An 8,407-nucleotide genomic window follows, 5' to 3' on the forward strand; every position below is an offset into this window, starting at 1 on the left:
TTGTGTAATGAACCACATTAACCTTTTGGCTAACATTTTTTCTAGGGTCTTGCTTAAACATGGGAGTAAAGAAATAGGTCTTAATGATGTTATTTCGTGTGTTGGTATGTTAGGTTTTAGGATAGGGATAATTATGGCAGATTTCCACACATGTGGATAGGTACCCCTAGCGAGCTTAGCGTTATACATTTCTAATAGGCGGTATTAAGCTTCGGAGGGCAATTGTTTAAGCAATGGGTATGAAATTCGGTCTATACCGGGTGTTTTCCCTTTCGCATACTGAAGGGCATATTCAAGCTCACTAAGCGTAAAATTTGAGTCAAGGACTGTATAAGCGGTCGACAATTTGGTGGGTGTGTATTACTGAGAAAGAATTTCTTCTTTACGGGTCTTGTATTGGTGGGAGAAATTGTCGTCCTTAGAGTAGTCCGACCAAAAGTTCCCAAATGTCTACGGAGTGATGGAGATCTTCGTTGTTATATTTAATTTTCCTGAGGTTATTTGGAATATTACCAATTAAGCGAATTAGGTCAGACCAAGTTTTCTTGGTCGATGATAAAGGGGTTATATTAGAAGTAAATCTTTCAAAGGATTCCCGTTTTACTCTTTATACCCTTGCAGAGGGTACATTGATTTTAGTCAGAAGTTTGCAACGCAGTGAAGGAGACGTTTCCGACCCCAAGTATATATATTCTTGATCAGCATGACTAGACGAGTCGATCTAGCCATGTCCGTCTGTCCGTCCGTTTCTACGCAAACTAGTCTCTCAGTTTTAAAGCTATCGGGCTGAAACTTTCCCAAAAGTCGTATATCTTTTGCAGGTAGTATATAAGTCGGAACCAGCCGGATCGGACAACTATATCTTATAGCTCCCTTAGGGATAATCGGACAAAAAAATTTAAAAAAATTATATCTTTGGTGTTTTTTAACATATAACCTCCTTTGCTTGGAAATAACATTTTTTAATTAGTTTTGAATTTCGAATTAAATTTGATCAAAATCGGAAGACTATATCATATAGCTGCCATAGGAACGATCGGAAAATTGGTGGGAAAATAATATGAAACAAATTATAGCTTCGGTGTTTTTATACCCTTGCAGAGGGTATATTGATTCAGTCAGAAGTTTGCAACGCAGTGAAGGAGACGTTTCCGACCCCATAAAGTATATATATTCTTGATCAGCATGACTAGACGAGTCGATCTAGCCATGTCCGTCTGTCCGTCTGTCCGTCCGTTTCTACGCAAACTAGTCTCTCAGTTTTAAAGCTATCGGACTGAAACTTTCCCAAAAGTCTTATATCTGTTGCAGGTAGTGTATAAGTCGGAACCAGCCGGATCGGACAACTATATCTTATAGCTCCCATAGGAATAATCGGACAAAAAAATGAAAAAAAATTATATCTTTGGTGTTTTTTAGCATATAAACTCCTAAGCTTGGAAATAACAATTTTTAAATAATTTTGAATTTTGAATTAAATTTTATCGAAATCGGACGACTATATCATATAGCTGCCATAGGAACAATCGGAAAATTTGTGGAAAAATAATATGAAAAAAATTATAGCTTCGGTGTTTTTCAACATATAACCTCCAACGCTTGGAAATAACATTTTTTAATTAGTTCTGAATTTCGAATTTAATTTTATCAAAATCGGACGACTATGTCATATAGCTGCCATAGGAACGATCGGAAAATTGGTAGGAAAATAATATGAAACAAATTATAGCTTCGGTGTTTTGTAACATATAACCTCCTACGCTTGGAAATAACATTTCTTAATTAGTTCTGAATTTCGAATTTAATTTTATCAAAATCGAACGACTATATCATATAGCTGCCATAGGAACGATCGGAAAATTGGTAGGAAAATAATATGAAACAAATTATAGCTTCGGTGTTTTTTGACATATTATCTTATACTATTGGGAATATCATTTTTTGTGTTTTTAAATTTAATAATTATAGCTGCAAGGGTATATAAGCTTCGGCTTGCCGAAGCTAACTTCCTTTCTTGTTTAACATATAATCTCCTACGCTTGGAAATAACATTTTTTAATTAGTTATGAATTTCGAATTTAATTTTATGCCCATTTGCCTTGGAAAATTTACATGCGTGCCGTTTTGTGTAAAAAAAAGTGCGACCTAGAACTATTTTTTTCGGAATGAGTTCCAGAGCTTACGACTTTAAAATCAAAAAGGCCTGAAAATTTCTAAAGAATTTAACTTAATTTATGGTGTTTACACAAGGGTGGAGTTTTGGATTTATTTGCGGGGTTACGGGGTCAACACGGCTTTTTTTTTTACATATATTTTACATAGGCAACTAAAGGTGGGCAAAATCAGGGTCTTTGTCGGGTGTTTGGTGTTTTTCGGTACTATTGTTCGTTGACGATGTATCACTAAAGCCTAGAAAAATATCATAGTAGCCAGCACAGATATATTAAAATCAGTAATTTACTTAGAGCCTGTAGACAAGCCTTTTTGAAATGCTACAAATCGAATTCTAAAGGAAGCCGTAGCAATATTAACATAAGAGAACGCTATAGTCGACGGCTTCGACTATGAGATACCTGTTACTCAGCTAAGGGGAGTGTGAGGGATTCCCAAGACTGCACACACCGAAACAGCACCACCTAGCGTCGAATTGCTTACAACTTTTCAATGAATGAATGGGTATTGATATTCAGAACAAACCCTTATTTACAATTTTTGGGCTGCTGAAACAAACTTGTGCTGCGCAGGGAGCTCAAGAATCTGCATGCTTAATCCCAACATTCTAGCTCCTATAGTTTCCGCGATCTCAGCGTTCATACGGACAGACGAACATTGCTGAATCGACTTGTCTAGTGATCCTGATCAAGAACATGTGTGTTTTATAGGGTCGGAAACGCTTCATTCTACCTGTTACATACTTCCGGACGAATCTAGTACACTTTACTCTACGATTAACTATAATTATAAATATTGCTACGGAAATGTTATTTCGTAGCATTTCAAAAATGCTTGGCTCCAGGCGTTAAAGAAATTACACTAGTAGCAAAGCAAACAGTAAAAACTATACATGTAGCGTAGCATTTTGAAAGATTATTTCAATATATCTGTGCTGGCTGCTATATTTTTACAAACAAATTTTATTTTTCATTTGCCTTTGGGGGGTCAAATGTAATTTTAGACCATAACTTTGTTCACCAGTATCGCTTACAACGCTATACAGATTAGACCCCCACGGCTTTTAATAAATCAAAGGTTTACGTCTATTTAAGTTGACTTTAATTGACTTTATTTTATACATTTTTAATATAATATAATATTAAAACCGAACATTTAATAAAACAAACTAAAAGAATGTACATATATTCCTGTATTTGCCGTTTGGAAGTGACACAGAAATCTTTTTTCAAGTAAATCAATAATAATGTCAATATTTCTATGTCATCCTCGAATGGCTTTATAATTATACCATCTTTGCATGCATTTGTAATATATCACCTTCTAACTCAATAGGATTTTCTGGCCAGCCTAGGTGGCAGTTGGCCAACACCTTTATTCTTGACCCAGCCCTGGAGTGCGCCAGCCCTTAACTTTACCATCCTTTGGCCCAGATTCGGCTGACAGCATGCCTTACCACTTTACTAAATTTTGTAGATTGTAATAACGTCAAGATGACCGGTCAAAGAGGTGCGGAAATCGCAGGAGCTTCGAACCGCGCCGCTTGAAGAACTGGAAGGAACGAAAGAGTAAATGTGATCAACGAAACAAACATGAAGCAATAACTAGCATTTCTTTAGTTTTTATTGTTCTTTAATTCGACAAATCTGAAAAAATAATCAGGGTTTTATATGAAGTAAACTACGGAATAATACGGTTTAGCAAATATTGGTTGTTTTTTTGTTATGAATTCCATTTCAAATGTGTTTGCCCTGTACAACATGTCATCTTAACCACTATATATTCAATTAGTTTTAGCGCTAGTTATATTAAAGGTACCACAAACAAAAAATGGTCTAAAATATATGTTTACACTATTTAATATTTGTGTGTTTTTGGGTGCGGGATCGCAAATCAAAATCAATTACACAAAATTTGGGGTGACACACAGTTCTGATCGATCGAAACTCGGATGCAATTCTTACGTACGTCAATACAAGTTTCACCCAAAAAAATGTATGTGTCCACCCGAAACATGTTTATGGAGACAATAACAATCGTGTATATTCTAAAACCAAGCCACATACATTTAAACGTCAATATACATATATAGAAGGGGTGCCACAGAAATTACTTCAGCGCTAAGTCGTGTACAATTTATATTGATGCACAAAAGAAACCCAACCCCCTTACAGTGCTTGGCGATTTTTGTGGCACCCCCGTATGTTTTACATCTCCAATATATCCATTTCTTTATAGGTTAAAAAATATGTTTCGTCTTGCGTCTTTTAAAGTTTTGTTCCCTTTGCAATGAAAAACAAATGCCAAAGAATTGTCAATGACATAAGAAACGATTTGAAAATGAGTATAAATGATATAGTCGATCATCTCTCGACTATTTGGCAACCCAGCACTCTAATTATGATCGTAGGCGGATTTGGAAGGTAGATCTAGCTTTTATCTAATTTTAATTTGTTTGCATTCGTTTGACTTTTATGTAACTTTATTCATTACTACAATGGTTTTGTTTATGTTAAGTAATATAAGCATTGTTTTAATCAAAATCGACTTTACTACAACATCTACATATTTTAGGTCTGAAGTAGCTTTTTACATAAATTCAGTACTTTTAATAAAAAAAAAACAATTGGCTTATAACAAATATACACTTTAACAAGTATTACAATGTTTATTCTTAAAATCTGTTTAAATCCAATTACTGTGGAGTATTTTAACTTCAAATATTAATTACAACCCGAGTACCTTTAATATTGAGTTTAGGAATTGCACTTTGTTATGTCAGATTAAACATTATAATTAGTAAAATTTTAAAGTAAATTAAAATATCACTTTTTAACTGAGCTTAATATAAATAATAAAAACAAACGAATTTCGGATAGAAGTTTATTGTTATTGCAGAAGTTTTGTACTCCTTGCAGGGTGGACAGACTATCACTGCAGATGATATAACTTACCTTAAGTTCGATAGCAAATTTAATTGCCTTTATAATAGCTACTGCTTCCGCAGTAAAAACTGAGAAGTGGTGAGGTAGCTGACCCCGTGAAACAATTAGTCCGTGTTGGTCAACCACTGCAAAGGAGGTTGTGGCGTCGGACTTTGAACCATCGGTGTAAAGCCATTTCCTATCGGAGTATTTATGGGTAACTTCTTCGAATAGCTGCTTAAACGTTGTGTTGGAGTCCTTGATTTTTGGAAATCATGAAGTGTAGTGTCTACGGCGGTGGAGTGTAATTTCCACGGAGGGGATGGAATGACTTTGTTCCAACGATAAGGCGACCCTATGTTGTGTCTATTGATAAAGGTTATACATCTTCGTATCGTAGATTGGACTTTGAATTTCCTACTGTGCTTCGAGGCAACTTAATCAATTATGGACAGCAAGAAAGCTCTTGTTGCTTGTATAAGTGTGGTCCGGTGGATGAGAGATCGCTTAGATGTTAAGAATTTAATAATGTTTAGTCTATTGATAAGTTTAATCTACAGTGTTGTTTAAATGTGAGTCGTTTATCAATTGTCAGGCCAAGTATTTTAAGAAAAGAAACGCGTTCTATATCTATGTCATTGTACGATAATGGTGGGTATGTACAGCGCTCTTTTTTACAAATATGAAAAACCTTACATTTATTTACAGCAAGGGTCGCACCGAAGGTGTTACCGCAGATTTGGATTTCATTAAGGACTTCTTTAAACTTATTATTCAGTGTAGTAGTATTCTTAAATTTGCTAAAAATTATGGCATCGTCCGCATAAATTGCCAGTTTAATTTGCTTATGTCTTAATATTATGTTATTTAAGGACTGGAAGGCGATCATGAACAATACCACAGAGAGGGGCGATCCTTGTGGGATGCTATTGTGGAGAATATAGAATTTAGATACAGTGTTGTTAACTCTTACTCGGATAGAACGGTTGATCATGAATGCCTTCGCTAAGTTGAAGGTCTTTTGACCTACCCCCCACCGGGAAAGTTGATCCAATACTGTATGCACCCCTACGCGATCGAAGGGCCTTTCAAAATCAGTTGCCAATACGGTAACATGATTTTTGGTAGAAAGGGCATCCGATGCGTAATGGTGGAGATGCAGAAGGGAATCAAGAGTGCTATGCTGTTGTTTAAAAGCTGTTTGGTGGGGGCTGATAAGTTTATGTTGTGTAATGAACCACATTAACCTTTTGGCTAACATTTTTTCTAGGGTCTTGCTTAAACATGGGAGTAAAGAAATAGGTCTTAATGATGTTATTTCGTGTGTTGGTATGTTAGGTTTTAGGATAGGGATAATTATGGCAGATTTCCACACATGTGGATAGGTACCCCTAGCGAGCTTAGCGTTATACATTTCTAATAGGCGGTATTAAGCTTCGGAGGGCAATTGTTTAAGCAATGGGTATGAAATTCGGTCTATACCGGGTGTTTTCCCTTTCGCATACTGAAGGGCATATTCAAGCTCACTAAGCGTAAAATTTGAGTCAAGGACTGTATAAGCGGTCGACAATTTGGTGGGTGTGTATTACTGAGAAAGAATTTCTTCTTTACGGGTCTTGTATTGGTGGGAGAAATTGTCGTCCTTAGAGTAGTCCGACCAAAAGTTCCCAAATGTCTACGGAGTGATGGAGATCTTCGTTGTTATATTTAATTTTCCTGAGGTTATTTGGAATATTACCAATTAAGCGAATTAGGTCAGACCAAGTTTTCTTGGTCGATGATAAAGGGGTTATATTAGAAGTAAATCTTTCAAAGGATTCCCGTTTTACTCTTTATACCCTTGCAGAGGGTACATTGATTTTAGTCAGAAGTTTGCAACGCAGTGAAGGAGACGTTTCCGACCCCAAGTATATATATTCTTGATCAGCATGACTAGACGAGTCGATCTAGCCATGTCCGTCTGTCCGTCCGTTTCTACGCAAACTAGTCTCTCAGTTTTAAAGCTATCGGGCTGAAACTTTCCCAAAAGTCGTATATCTTTTGCAGGTAGTATATAAGTCGGAACCAGCCGGATCGGACAACTATATCTTATAGCTCCCTTAGGGATAATCGGACAAAAAAATTTAAAAAAATTATATCTTTGGTGTTTTTTAACATATAACCTCCTTTGCTTGGAAATAACATTTTTTAATTAGTTTTGAATTTCGAATTAAATTTGATCAAAATCGGAAGACTATATCATATAGCTGCCATAGGAACGATCGGAAAATTGGTGGGAAAATAATATGAAACAAATTATAGCTTCGGTGTTTTTATACCCTTGCAGAGGGTATATTGATTCAGTCAGAAGTTTGCAACGCAGTGAAGGAGACGTTTCCGACCCCATAAAGTATATATATTCTTGATCAGCATGACTAGACGAGTCGATCTAGCCATGTCCGTCTGTCCGTCCGTTTCTACGCAAACTAGTCTCTCAGTTTTAAAGCTATCGGACTGAAACTTTCCCAAAAGTCTTATATCTGTTGCAGGTAGTGTATAAGTCGGAACCAGCCGGATCGGACAACTATATCTTATAGCTCCCATAGGAATAATCGGACAAAAAAATGAAAAAAAATTATATCTTTGGTGTTTTTTAGCATATAAACTCCTAAGCTTGGAAATAACAATTTTTAAATAATTTTGAATTTTGAATTAAATTTTATCGAAATCGGACGACTATATCATATAGCTGCCATAGGAACAATCGGAAAATTTGTGGAAAAATAATATGAAAAAAATTATAGCTTCGGTGTTTTTCAACATATAACCTCCAACGCTTGGAAATAACATTTTTTAATTAGTTCTGAATTTCGAATTTAATTTTATCAAAATCGGACGACTATGTCATATAGCTGCCATAGGAACGATCGGAAAATTGGTAGGAAAATAATATGAAACAAATTATAGCTTCGGTGTTTTGTAACATATTACCTCCTACGCTTGGAAATAACATTTCTTAATTAGTTCTGAATTTCGAATTTAATTTTATCAAAATCGGACGACTATATCATATAGCTGCCATAGGAACGATCGGAAAATTGGTAGGAAAATAATATGAAACAAATTATAGCTTCGGTGTTTTTTGACATATTATCTTATACTATTGGGAATATCATTTTTTGTGTTTTTAAATTTAATAATTATAGCTGCAAGGGTATATAAGCTTCGGCTTGCCGAAGCTAACTTCCTTTCTTGTTTAACATATAATCTCCTACGCTTGGAAATAACATTTTTTAATTAGTTATGAATTTCGAATTTAATTTTATGCCCAT

Source organism: Drosophila subpulchrella, unplaced genomic scaffold, assembly GCF_014743375.2.
Source record: "Drosophila subpulchrella strain 33 F10 #4 breed RU33 unplaced genomic scaffold, RU_Dsub_v1.1 Primary Assembly Seq15, whole genome shotgun sequence".
Lineage (NCBI taxonomy): Eukaryota > Metazoa > Arthropoda > Insecta > Diptera > Drosophilidae > Drosophila > Drosophila subpulchrella.